Source organism: Anomaloglossus baeobatrachus, chromosome 1 (assembly GCF_048569485.1).
Source record: "Anomaloglossus baeobatrachus isolate aAnoBae1 chromosome 1, aAnoBae1.hap1, whole genome shotgun sequence".
NCBI lineage: Eukaryota > Metazoa > Chordata > Amphibia > Anura > Aromobatidae > Anomaloglossus > Anomaloglossus baeobatrachus.
The window spans coordinates 742,544,598-742,558,915 of record NC_134353.1 but is presented as its reverse complement, the minus strand read 5'-3'; the positions used below and the strand labels follow the sequence as shown (position 1 = coordinate 742,558,915).

Genomic DNA, 14,318 nt, shown 5'->3' with positions numbered 1-14,318 from the left:
CAGTCCACGATTATGCCATAAGGGCCAGTACTCAGTCATTCCTGATATTCCCAGCAACTGCTTCCCTCTATCCCACACCTTGTACATCAATGATAATGTTGGATATAATGTTCCTCCTCTGGGTGAGTATCCTGCATCCAAAAAAGCCACTGGGTGTCCCCATTCTGCAAGGCCCCTCACCAATTTGCCCCCAGCGTCATATGCCTCATCCTTTCCCCACCCCCTGAAGTGCTGCATCTGTGCCGCAACATAATAAACCCACGGGTTGGGGACTGCCAGACCCCCATCCTCCTTCCCTCTCTGCAGGGTCTCAAGGCGGATTCTAGCCTGCTGCTTTTGCCACAAGAGTTCCCGAAACAAAGTGTTGATTTTACGGAAAAATTTCCAGTGGATCCATATTGGGGCGTTGTGGAGAAGATACAGAAGTTTGGGCATCAGTACCATTTTTAGTAGATTAGCACGGCCAATAAGGGACAGTGGGAGTCGACACCAGGCATCTATCTTGTTCCTAAACTGAGCCAACACTGGTTCCAGATTTTGAGAGTAGTAATCACGCGGTCGGGCACTAACCACAATCCCCAGGTATTTAAATTTATCCACCGTCGGAATTGGCAGCCCCAGAGTACTAAAATTAGATGGGAGTGGATCTATAGGGAGCAGGGCCGATTTCTTCCAGTTTATTAGGAGTCCCGAGCGCCTACCAAATTCTATAATAATATTTATTGCTGGGCCCACCGATGTCCCCACCTCCCTGAGATACAGCAACAAATCGTCCGCATAGAGGGAAACCTTATGCTCCAGACCGCCTATCTCAAACCCCTTTACGCCAGCGGATGCACGAAGCATAGCCGCCAATGGTTCAATTGCCGCTGCAAATAGTAATGGAGAGAGAGGACAGCCCTGTCTCGTGCCCCTGGCCAAATTAAAAGACGAGGAGGTACAACGATTAACTCGAATCCTGGCCCGCGGAGAGGCATATAACAATTTGACCCAGCCAATAAATCTGGAGCCAAGACCCAATTTCTCCAAAACTACCCATAGGAAATTCCATTCAATACTGTCAAAGGCTTTGGCTGCATCTAATGACAGGACTGCTCTCTCCTTGTTTCTCCCCTCAGAACTTAGCTGTATCCCCAGGAATAAACGTCGCAAATTAATGGAAGTAGATTTATTGGGGATGAATCCAGTCTGATCCTCGTGGATCACTGACGTGATCACCCGGGACAACCTGTTAGCTAGAATTTTAGCGATTAATTTAATATCTAATGTAAGCAGCGAGATTGGGCGATAGGAGTCAGGCGCGGTCGGATCTTTCCCGGGTTTTAAAATCAGAACAATAATAGCCTCCCTCATGGATGCAGGGAGGGATCCCTTCTCCTCAGCATCTCTGAACACATCCAAGAGTCTTGGCAGCAGCAGATGGGTATATAATTTGTAGAATTCACCCGGGAGTCCGTCCGCACCTGGGGCCTTTTCATTTTGGATTTGACCGAGCGCCTCCTCCAGCTCCTCCAGGTCTATATCTCTATTCAGGGAATCTCTCTCACTATCTGACAGACTGGGGAGAGTGATCTCCTCCACAAAGTCCCGCAGTTCCTCATCCCCATAATGCGATTTAGAGGAGTATAATTGGGTGTAATACTGTTGCATGACCTCCACAATCCTCCCGCTGTCCCTCACCTCCTCTCCAGTGTCAAGTTTCAATTTGGTGATATAGGTCAATCCCTCCTGCGCCCTAGCAATTGTAGCCAAGAGATGTCCCACACTCTCCCCCTCCGTAAAGTACCGCTGCTTAAGGAAAAAGCGTTTGTTAGTGGCCAAGGAAGTCATATGGTCTCTCAGAGCTCTCTGTGCCCTCTCTAAGTCCCGCTTGGCATCATCTGTAGGGTTAGATATAAGAAGTCGTTCTGCATCACCTAAAGTGTCCGTCAGATACTTAGTGCGCTCTCTTGTTTTCGCCTTTCGGGTGCAAATTTCCCTAATATATGTCCCACGAACATACGCCTTCATTGCGTCCCACACTATATGTTTAGATGCCGTACCGTCATTTGTCACAAAATATTCCCGTATAGTGTCAGTCAGAGTGCCCCCTATCAGTTGTATCCAAAAAGGGTTGAGCCGCCAAGGTATCCCCGCCAGCCGGTCCGGGTCCCCAAGCCTTAGACGGACCTGTAGTGGGGAGTGGTCAGACACCCCCCTGGCCAGGTACGTGACTGAAGCTACACAAGGCAGCAGCTGAGCATTTCCAATGGCCAGGTCAATCCGGGACAGTGAATGATGAGAACTAGAATAGCATGAATACTGCCGGACCTGCGGGTTTCTAATACGCCAAATATCTACATATCCCACCTCCTCCATCAGTCTGGCAAGGGATGTAGCTGCCGCCCCCACTGAGATATTCCCTGTATGTAACTTATCCCAATACGGGTGCAAGTAATTATTATAGTCTCCTACTAATAGGGTGGGGACCTCAGGGAGGGAAGCAACAAAATTGAGAATACGTTTCAATGGTTCCCCTGTGTATGGCGGCGGAATATAAATTGCAACTAGAACACAGCGCACATTATGAAGGACACAGTAAAGACATACAAATCTACCCTCCTGATCCACAGAAGCTTTAAGACACTCAAACGGCACTGTCCTGTGTATCAGGACACTCACCCCCCTGGAATGTGTGGTATATACAGAGTGATACTCATGGGCTATCCATTTTTTGTGGAGCAAGTGGAGCCGCTCCTTCACCAAGTGCGTTTCTGATAAGAATATTATGTCTGGCTTAAGCTGCTGTAGAAACAGAAAAACTGCACATCTTTTAGTGGCTTCACCCAATCCTCGCACATTCCAGGCCACTATATTAACCTCCTTCGCCATAAGGGTGAGTACACATATGTAACAGCAGGGGGCAGCAAGCGGGGACCTCCGGACCCATCTGCAGCAGTTCCCATAGATGAGCATAGACCAAACAGGTGCATAAAACGAAAAGGTCAAACAACATAAAAACATACACAGTGAACCAGGACATTCCTCTCAAACAGAGGGAAGTGGGGCTAAACATAACCCTAAGAGCACATAACGGTTTAAATTCCTGAACAGTCATCAACTGCATAGTAACCTATCTGGGTGGCTCCTGCCAACCGTCCATAAGTGTTCCAGCTGGGAAACATAGCACGTTCACCTCAGCAAGTCCAACAGCAAGGAATCCGCAATAATCCTCAGCGGTGATTTCTGCGCAGTCCTTTTTCATTGGTATCGAGCCATGCGGCTGCATCCTTTGGAGTGTCAAAAAACTTTGTCCCACCATCCGCCACCACTCGCAGCCTGGTAGGGTATAGCATTGAGTAAGAGATCTGCAGCTGCCTCAGGCGTTTTTTGACATCAATAAATTGCGCTCTCCTCTGCTGGATTTCAGTGGAAAAATCCGGGTACAGTGAGACCTTATGGCCGTCAATAGCCAGATCCTTAATCTCCCGGGCTCTGCGGAGCGCAGTGTCCCTGTCCCTGAAGTGCAGTAGCTTGAGGAGGATAGGACGAGGGGGTGCCCCTGGTGGTGGGGGTCTAGTGGGGACCCTATGTGCCCGCTCAATAGTGAAGAAAGGAGAAAACAGATCCATACCCAAAGTCTTGGGGAGCCACATTTCAAAAAAAGCTACTGGATTATTGCCTTCTGCCTTTTCTGGGACCCCGACCAGTCGGAGATTGCTTCTGCGGGATCTGTTTTCTAGATCGTCCACCTTAGCCCTAAGCAATGAGATATTGTGGATTGCTCTGCCAAGGTCCCGAGTCAGAGGGGGAAGCTTATCCTCTGTGGCACTGACCCGGTCTTCCAGGGCCCCCACCCGTACATTGACCCCCTGCAACTCGTGCCTGATAGATGAAATGTCCATTTTAATTCCTCCCATCTGTATGTTCAAAGTGGCTAGCATATTGTTGCAGGTATTTACTGCTGCAAGCACATCACTGAGGGTGGGCTCTGCTCTCCCAGGATCTGTGTTTTCATCTGTAGCTCTAAGGTTGTCCCCCTGCTCCACATTATTGGCAGCAGCCAACATACTCACAGCTCCCTGCTGCTCTTCCTCCTCCATCAGTTCTTGTCCTGGGATCTCCTCCACGCTGAGGGCACACTGCTTAACAGCTCCAGGTATCTCAGGCTGATCTCGTGCAAACTTGCTGAGGCGAGCTATTGCATCAGACGCCCTGCCCCCACATGAAGCTCCAGCGTCCATGAGTGTGGCCTGTGTCCCGCGCTTCTTATCAGCCCGAGTTCTGGTCATATCACTCAGGTCTTTGAAGCCCCCTCAGTCTAGGAGAGGTCACCACTCCAGGAAAGCAGTAAAACAAACTTTAACCCCAGCTGGACAGGATTATACAGGAGTTTTTTGCAGGAGCTGTCTCTACACAGGTCTTCCTCACATGCTGCTCAGGCCACGCCCCCCAGAGGAAGCTAGATCTGGTGAATAAGGTGGGTGGTCAACCAGCTGGAAGCCCAGCTCAGCCAGTTTTGCTGTGGTCGCTTGTGCAGTGTGAGAGGAGGCGTTGTCTTACAGGAACAAGATTCCTTTGGACAGCTTGCCACGCCTTTTGGCCTTCAAAGCTGCCTTTAATTAGTCCAAAAGTTCAATATAATACCTTGCATTGATGGTGGAACCCTTTTGAAGGTAGTCCACTAGCAACACGCCCTCCTTATCCCAGAAACACAAACGCCATCACCTTAGTGGCTGATTTTTGCACCCTAAACTTCTTTGGATGTGGAGGACCACTGTGCCTCCACTCTTTTGACTGCTTCTTGTTTTCAGGGTCATACAAGTAAATTCAGGTCTTATCCATAGTGACCAGTCGATCTAGAATGTTCTTCTCAGCCCAGAAACACTGAAAAATAGACTGGGAAGTTTTCACTCACATGCTTCTCTGATCTGTTGTCAAACATTTGGGGACCCACTTTGCAGATAGATTCCTCATGTCCAAATGTTCATAGATAATAACACAAACACGTTCACGGGAAATCCCCATTATGTCTGCTATAGCTTTAGCTGAAATTCGTCGATTCTCCAGTATGAGGTTGTGCACAGCATCGACGAGCTCCGGAACAACAACCACTCTCGGTCGTCCAGGACGTTCCTCATCATTGGTGCTGAAGTGGCCGGTTTTAAATTTGGCAACCTAGTTCTTAACTGTGGAATATGAAGGGCATTGATCCCCCAATGTCTGCGACATATCACCATGAATATCCTTCGTGCAGTTTCCTTGCAGAAACAATAATTTTAGCACTCATCTGCTCTCAGAATATCGCATTACACTCTGCCATTTTGTTTTCCCACGTGTGTATAACACTGTTGCCATAAGCAACAAACACAACATTTTGAAAACATACAGTATATTAGACACATAAGGCTTTCATTTCATTTCATTTCATTCATTACCATAGAAACAAAAAAAAAATCACAAAGCCAAAGACTTATCAGCAGCCCCTCATATAACATCCGATTTATATGGATACATTACCATTCTGTAAAAGAGGAAGCTGTAAAGGATTAATAACTGTTCCTGTAAAAAAAAAAAACACAGAAGACACGTGAGAGAAAAATTGTTTAACTTTTCTGGATAATAAATTGACCGATTTTTTTATAATGTAGTGTGAACCTACCCTATGGCGGGGTTAACACTAATGTAAAAAAAGTTATCTAACCTTCTTCCACATAAAAAAAGGACAATTTCCATCCATATTACATGTGAATTGCGTCCATACGGGATATGTTTCTCTCTATCAACAATTACAAGACCAAATACAGTTTCCTAAGTTAATAAGTGCAATGTATCTGTGAATGTGAGATATAATACGGATTATCCATATAGGATCTGATTTTTTTTGGCGCACTCGTGGGCTTCCATAGGCGAATCTCATCTGAAATACAAAATACAGCAGTGCATGCTGGGATTTTTTTCACACAGAAAGTGGATCATGGGCACAGCCCTATTCAGTACCATTGGTCAGTGTGCTGTCCATTAACTATCCGATTGTTACAGTCAGTACTTAGCTGTACGAGTCATAAGGTCCATTTCACACAACTGGTGAAATCATCGGCCAGGCACATCCCCAAATTGTAGATATGACGTGTCGCGGGCGGAGGGGACGCGCTCACCACGCTCGGGTCCGGAGCTTCTGCTGCTGCTGCTCGGTGGCTCGAGCGGTGGACCGGACTCGGGGACTCGAGCAGCGCTCCTCGCCTGTGAGTGAAAAGGGGTGCTTTTGGTTAGGGAGATTGTTCGTGACGCCACCCATGGGACGTGGTGATGATGGCACCACCGCTGCTGGTAACGGGGATCCCGGGAAGGATGGTGGGTGCAGGTTGGAAGTTGTCCCCTCCGTGGGTAGGGGGTTTCGCCCTTGGATCTCTAGCCTGTGGCTGTATATCCTCACGGTGTGAGCGGTTGCCTTCAATCGGGACTTGGTTGTTAGGGAACCCCGGGGGTTCCTGTCACATTCGGATTTGACTATTGACGGCGGCTCCAAGCCTGGTAGGGGTCCGATGGCCCTGCCTGTGTGCTTAGCTTCACTCCGTTCCCCGGTCCGGTACCGGCGGGCCGACGACCGACCCCGGTCCTTTCGGCTCTGCGGAGTTCCACCAACTCCTGCAGACGGCCACCACCGTCTGCCAACCTTGCTGTCAGTGCCTGGGCTCTGACCCAGACACCTCAAGTGTTCACTCCTCTCACTTTCACCTCCAAGATTGAACTCACACCTTTCCCGCCTCCAGGCCTGTGAACTCCTCGGTGGGTGGGGCCAACCGCCTGGCTCCGCCCCACCTGGTGTGGACATCAGGCCCTGGAGGGAGGCAACAAGGGTTTTTCTTTGACTGTTGTAACTGCCTAGGGTGGGGGTGTGTATGTTGGTATGTATGTGACTACCTGGCTAGTCCAGGGCGTCACATGACGGAGTCAGTGTGAAGCTCTGTGCACCCTTCTGCATTATGACAGGTGCACGGAGCCGCCATACAGGATTCTCCGGAGATCACTAAAATCTCAGCCACCTTTCTACTATTATAATATGCAGCAGATATTCCAGCCGAAAGGGAAGTGCCCTTTCCTATAACATCTTTCACCCACCCACAGGCCACCCAACGCTCAATAGACCCAGAACCTTGGAGCCCCTCGTTATGGAGGAGTGTGAAGAGAGAGGTGGTCACTAGCGAGGACTACAAAGCTCAGGTGCTCTCTCATCACTAGTGGTCACACGTGCACAATACTGCTCCATTCAAAGTCAATGGGAAGGACAGAGATGGCACATTACAGTGCTCGTCCATCACCATCAGTGCCATATAGTGCACGTGAATGGAGAGGTATTGTGCATGTGTTAACCACAGCTTTCTTTACACTCTTCCAAAACAAAGGCTACTACCCCTCCCTCCCCACCACATTCTAGTTATTATGGGAGTACCAGCACTGTGCATTAATCATTTATACTGTGAACAGGTGGGAACTATTTGTCATAGGAATATTGCAGACCTCTAACAGCTAAAAAGGTTTGTCTCACGTCTTTTCAGGATGGCACCGCTCTCCAGAATCTCAGCTACCTGTTGCTCAGACTAAGCCCTCTTGCTTGACTGACAGTTTGGACCAGCGGCATTATTGTATTACAGACCCAAACTATGTTCTCCCGATGCGGCTATACAAGTCAGCTTTGTGTCTGCAGTATTGGAGGAGCACAATAGAACTGAAGCTGGCTGGGAGCTCCAGCATAGCCTTTACAAGCTCCACTGGAAGGACCTTGTACATACTGCGCATGTTCAGCTCCCTATGCAGCAAGCTATAAGCAATAACATGAAAAATCCCTCACTTCTCGAGAATAGAGAGGAATTTTATTGACAAGTAAACTGCAAAGATGGATGATTTCAAAAGCACTTTGCAAATGCATCCATGTAAGAAGATGGTAATAACATTTTTCAGATGTCTTAATCGAGTACAGATCAAGGCAAAGTGTGGCTCTCTGCCTGTTACAGTATGGCCTACAGACCAAGACAGCTGAAAGCAGTGGCCCACGGTCCCCACCGTGCCCTCCACAACCCAAGTCCTGATACAACCGCTCTTTACGTCCTCAGGATGCGAATACACTGGAGGAGGACAGAGCCACTGGTTCATAGTTCCACTAATCAGCGTGTGTGACTGAGACAGCAGACACTACGACATCACGTTGCGTCTGCTCTGCGGAGCGTCAGTGCACCGTAAACCAGAGCAGAGAATTGGGGGAGCAGGAGCCAGGTGAGTACGTGTTGTTATTTTTCATATGTGGTATGGGATGTGTGCCTGTATGTAAGGGGCTAGCTATATGTGGGCTCATAATGAACATATGGAGCTATATAGGGGCTCACACTAGGGGGCTATGTGATGGCTCACACAGAATATAGGGGCCATGTAGGGGCTCATACTGTATATAGAAGCTATGTGAGGGCTCACAATGTATATAGGGGCTATCTTGGGGCTCATATTATATATATATATATATATATATATATATATATATATAGATAGATAGATAGATATACTGTATATGGGGCTATGTGGGGGCCCAATCTGTATATAGGGGTTATACGGGGGCTCATACTGTAAACTGTACATAAGGGGCTATGTGGGCAATCATGCTATATACAGGGGGCTATATTGGGGATCATACTGAATATAGGGAGCTTTGTGGGGCTAACACTGTATATAGGGGGCTATCTTGGGACTCATACTATATATATATGGGGCTATGTGGGGGCTAATACTGAGTATAGGGCCTATGTGGAGGCTCATGCTGTATATCGGAACTATGAGAGGACTCACACTGTAAATAGGGGGCTATGTGGAGGCTCATGCTGTATATCGGAACTATGTGAGGACTCACACTGTAAATAGGGGGCTATGTGGGGGCTCACACTGAATATAGGGGGCTATGTAGGGGCTCACACTGTATATAGGGGGCTATGTGAGGACTCACACTGTATATAGGGGCTATTCTGTGGCTAATATAATATATATGGGGCTATGTGGGGGCCCATACTGTGTATAGGGGGTTATGTTGGGGCTCATACTGTACATAGGGGGCTATGTGAGCACTCATACAATATAGAGAGGGGCATCTTGCTCTATATAGGGGATACTATCTGGGGGCTCATATTGTGTATAAAGAGACTATGTGGGGGCCCATACTATACAATGTACATAGGGGGCTATGTGGGCACTCATAATATTTATAGGGGGGCTATGTGGGGGCTCATACTGAATAAAAGGGGCTGTCTGTGGGCTCATACGGTATATGGGGGGGTGGGGTGTCAGCATACTTAAAGGTCACATGGTAGGTGGAGAAGTCGGGCTAAATGCTGCACTAGAAACCACAAATCCAGGAGATGTAGTGAATTCTTTCCTTTATTAACACAGGTCAACGCATTTCAAAGGCATCTCCGCCTTCTTCATCAGGACAAAGAAAGAACAGAATAACCATGGTTACCCTTACCCTTACCCTTACACCCCTTACACCGATCTGTAAACCAGATAAGACCCTATTTTGCGCTTTTTTTCCACAGCTCTGTTTGATAGCATACTTAAATTCCTGTCTCCAAGAACCTAACCTAATATGTAGTAGGTGTAGTAATAATAATAATATCAAATACCTCCAATTAGAAATGTAATACAGTTCTTCTGATTCACTATGTCGCTTACCTAATGTTCAGGACATTGCGGGACCTTATGTATCTACAGTATGGTTACGACCATACATATAGTCACAGTTAGTTAGTTGTTTGTGGTTGTAACCATGGATACCTAAGGTCCTGTAATGCTCTGTACATGAGGTAAGAGACAGTGAATAAGAAGACTTTACTACATTTCTAACTGGAAGCAGTTGCTTACTTTATTATTATACCTACTACATATTGTACATATTGGGATAGGATCTTGGCAATGGGAATACCCCTTTAAGCCTGCTCAATATTAAGTGATACAATTAATATTAATATAATAAGTATAACACATTTGCTAATATTAATATTTAGTGGAATTAATTTCAGTCTATTGGTTTGGCCCCCCAACAGTCACGGTCTGTCATGTGGCCCCTCGGGAAAAATAATTGCCCACCCCTGATCTAGTGGGTCTTACAACCAAACTTATAGGCCACTTTTAAACATCTGTGTTTCACAGTCTGTATTTGGGCCACAGTGCATGAGGTAGTCATAGCCCTTCTGGCCCAACTACTTAGTCTCGTAGGCATATGTGAAACTGTGCAGGCTGCTCTGTGCATCTGAGTACTGGTCTGAGTACGGCCTGTGAAACACAGGAGAAACGAGCCCCCATGAGAGTTTGGAAATGACACGTTCAGTATCCATACTGAGCATTCATCAATATTTGTAATGGAATCTGACCTAGAAAAAATACGTGTGAAATATGGACAAATACTAGTTATAGTCTGCACTCCGTAATCAGCACTCCGTAATCAGCACTCTGTAGTCAGCACTCTGTAGTCAGCACTCTGTAGTCAGCACTTCATGTAGTACATCAGACATCACTGTAAGGAGAGGAGCTTACACTGCTGAGACCTGGTATCATAGGGAGATAGAATCTGACCAAATCTGGGGCATAAGGGAATACAGGGCACAGAGACAGAAGACAGGGGACAGAGACAGGGCACAGCACAGAGATATGGGACAGGGTCCTAGAGACATGGGACAGGGACATAGACAGGGCACAGAGACAGGGCACAGAGACAGAGCACAGAGACAGGGGACAGAGACAGGGGACAGAGAGAGGACACAGCACAGAGATAGGGCACAGAGACATGGGACAGGGACATGGGCTAGAGACATAGGACAGGGACATGGACATGGGACAGAGACAGGGCACAGAGACAGGGGACAGAGACAGGAGACAGGGGACAGAGAGAGGACACAGCACAGAGATAGGGCACAGAGACATGGGCTAGAGACATGGGACAGAGACATAGGACAGGGACATGGACATGGGACAGACAGAGGGCACAGAGACAGGGGACAGAGACAGGAGACAGGGGACAGAGAGAGGACAGCACAGAAATAGAGCACAGAGACATGGGACAGAGACATGGGCTAGAGACATGGGAAAGGGACATGGGACAGAAACAGGGCACAGAGACAGGGGACAGAGAGAGGCATGGAGACACAGCACAAAGATAGGGCACAGAGACATGGGCTAGAGACATGGGACAGGGACATGGGCTAGAGACATAGGACAGGGACATGGACATAGGACAGAGACAGGGCACAGAGACAGGGGACAGAGACAGGAGACAGAGAGAGGACACAGCACAGAGATAGGGCACAGAGACATGGGCTAGAGACATGGGGAAGGGACATGGGACAGAAACAGGGCACAGAGACAGGGGACAGAGAGAGGGCATGGAGACACAGCACAAAGATAGGGCACAGAGACATGGGCTAGAGACATGGGACAGAGACATGAAACAGAGAAAGGGAACAGAGACATGGGATAGAGGCATAGGACAGATACAAGGGTCAGAGACATGGCACGGAAGCATGGAACAAAGACAGCACAGAAGCATTGCAAAGAGACAGGAGACATAAGCATGGAACAGAGGCAGGGGACATAAGCATGGTACAGAAGCATGACACAGAGGCTGGGCATAGAGGCATGGCACAGAGAGAGCAGGGCACAGAGATAGGGAACAGAGGAATGGTACAGAGACACACAGAGCACAGAGACAGAGCACCCTGCTGACAGCCTTCTTTGTCACTTTTGGATAAAGCAAAAGAAACCCCTGATTTCTAAGTGGAAACCATCACCAAGCAGGGTCCTCGCATCCTCACAGCATCTATAGACAGGCTAGCACACAGGTGCAGAGATGAGCACCTCCTGATGCGCAGACAGCATGGCGCTTTAATGCCAGAGGGTAGGGTTTTTTTTTTATCAAAGTTCATTAATTCAGAGGTACCCGTTATAGGGTGAGAAAAAAATAATAATAATAATAATAATAATAATAATAATCTGAAATAAACAATCGTGTCCTGAGATCCGCGCACACTGGAGATGCCGGGTCAGTGCGAGGCGCTAATACTAAGCGATGAGGCTGAGTCACGTGACGGCGCAGACAGGACGCGGTACTCACCTCTGCACTGCAGCCGCCGCTCTCCCAGCACCAGCTGCTCAGGCTGCAGCAGAGATCCAGAGTGACGTCACAGCCACGCCCACACGCCGTCCTGTATGCTGCGCTCCTCAGTGTCAGCTTCCAGGCCCGTTTAAAGGGCAAGCGCCCTCAACTTACATGCGCGCTAGTAGTGTAGGGGTATCATGCAAGATTCCCATTCTTGCGACCCGGGTTCGAGTCCCGGCTAGCGCAGAAGTTTGTTTTTTTTCTTATTTTTTTATTTATGTGCAATACAGCAGAAAAACACTGAAAGTTGGATCTGCTGAATATTGTGGCTGTATGCCTGCTATATACCAGGTACAAGGAGCTGCCTGCTGTGGTTGGGCAGTAAAGAAACAATATTCAGCATTTTTACATTTTAATAGTCCTCAGTGTCAGGGCTATAGTAATCGTCTGTGCATCGTATACAAAACTGATACTATACGGACGGCACACCCATCAATGCACGTCAATATACATTAATGATCTTACACATGGACCTGGGTCATACTGTGCATAGGTGGCTATGTGGGCACTCATACTAAATAGAGGGGGCTATCCTGAGATCATAATGCAGGACATGGGTCCTACTGTGCATAGGGGGCTATGTGGGCACTCATACTATATATGGGGTGGCAATCTTGGAGATCATAATGCAGGACATGGGTCATACTGTGTATAAGGGACTATATGGGCACTCATACTACATATAGGGGCTATTCTGGAGATCATAATGCAGGACATGGGTCATACTGTGCATAGGGGGCTATGTGGGCACTCATACTACATATAGGGGCTATTCTGGAGATCATAATGCAGGACATGGGTCATACTGTGCATAAGGGGCTATGTGGGCACTCATACTACATATAGGGGGCTATCCTGAAGATCATAATGCAGGGCATTGGTCATACTGTGCATAGGGGGCTATGTGGGCACTCATACTATATATGGGGGGGCAATCTTGGAGATCATAATGCAGGACATGGGTCATACTGTGCATAGGGAGCTATGTGGGCACCCATACTATATTTAGGGGGCTATCCTGAGATCATACTGCAGGACATGGGTCATACTGTGCATAAGGGGCTATGTGGGCACTCATACTACATATAGGGGGCTATCCTGAAGATCATAATGCAGGACATGGGTCATACTGTGCATAAGGGGGTATGTGAGCACTCATACTATATATGGGGGGGGCAATCTTGGAGATCATAATGCAGGACATGGGTCATACTGTGCATAGGGGGGCTATGTGGGCACCCATACTATATATAGGGGGCTATCCTGAGATCATACTGCAGGACATGGGTCATACTGTGCAATGGGGGCTATGTGGGCACCCATACTATATATAGGGGGCTATCCGGGAGATCATACTGCAGGACATGGGTCATACTGTGCATAGGGGGCCATGTGGGCACTCATACTATATATGGAGGGGGGGGGGCAATCTTGGAGATCATAATGCAGGACATGGGTCATACTGTGCATAGGGGCTATGTAGGCACTCATTCTACATATAGGGGGCTATCCTGGAGATCATAATGCAGGACATGGTTCATACTGTACATAGGGGGCTATGTGGGCACCCATACTATATTTAGGGGGCTATCCTGAGATCATACTGCAGGACATGGGTCATACTGTGCATAAGGGGCTATGTGGGCACTCATACTACATATAGGGGGCTATCCTGAAGATCATAATGCAGGACATGGGTCATACTGTGCATAAGGGGGTATGTGAGCACTCATACTATATATGGGGGGGCAATCTTGGAGATCATAATGCAGGACATGGGTCATACTGTGCATAGGGGGCTATGTGGGCACCCATACTATATATAGGGGGCTATCCTGAGATCATACTGCAGGACATGGGTCATACTGTGCATAGGGGGCTATGTGGGCACCCATACTATATATAGGGGGCTATCCTGAGATCATACTGCAGGACATGGGTCATACTGTACATAGGGGGCTATGTGGGCACCCATACTATATATAGGGGGCTATCCTGGAGATCATACTGCAGGACATGGGTCATACTGTGCATAGGGGGCCATGTGGGCACTCATACTATATATGGAGGGGGGGGGCAATCTTGGAGATCATAATGCAGGACATGGGTCATACTGTGCATAGGGGCTATGTAGGCACTCATTCTA

The 14,318-nt window shown here is 47.9% G+C and overlaps 1 protein-coding gene and 1 non-coding gene across 3 annotated transcripts in view; one reads left to right on the top strand and one right to left on the bottom strand.

The window, feature by feature from the left end:
- The window catches only part of ABCB9 (ATP binding cassette subfamily B member 9), a 116,313-nt gene extending 104,139 nt beyond the window's left edge, over positions 1-12,174 (bottom strand). The window contains exon 1 of one of the 2 annotated variants that reach the window (XM_075322997.1): positions 12,128-12,174. The gene's annotated coding sequence lies outside the window, so the exon portion shown is untranslated. Of the gene's footprint in view, positions 1-9,693; positions 9,740-12,127 lie in introns of those variants that run through there. The other variant, XM_075323003.1, reaches the window with a different exon arrangement.
- Positions 12,175-12,287: 113 nt separating this feature from the next.
- Positions 12,288-12,358, top strand: TRNAG-CCC (transfer RNA glycine (anticodon CCC)). Its single transcript has one exon. It is a non-coding gene; the product is annotated as a tRNA-Gly (tRNA).
- Positions 12,359-14,318: the final 1,960 nt, after the last annotated feature.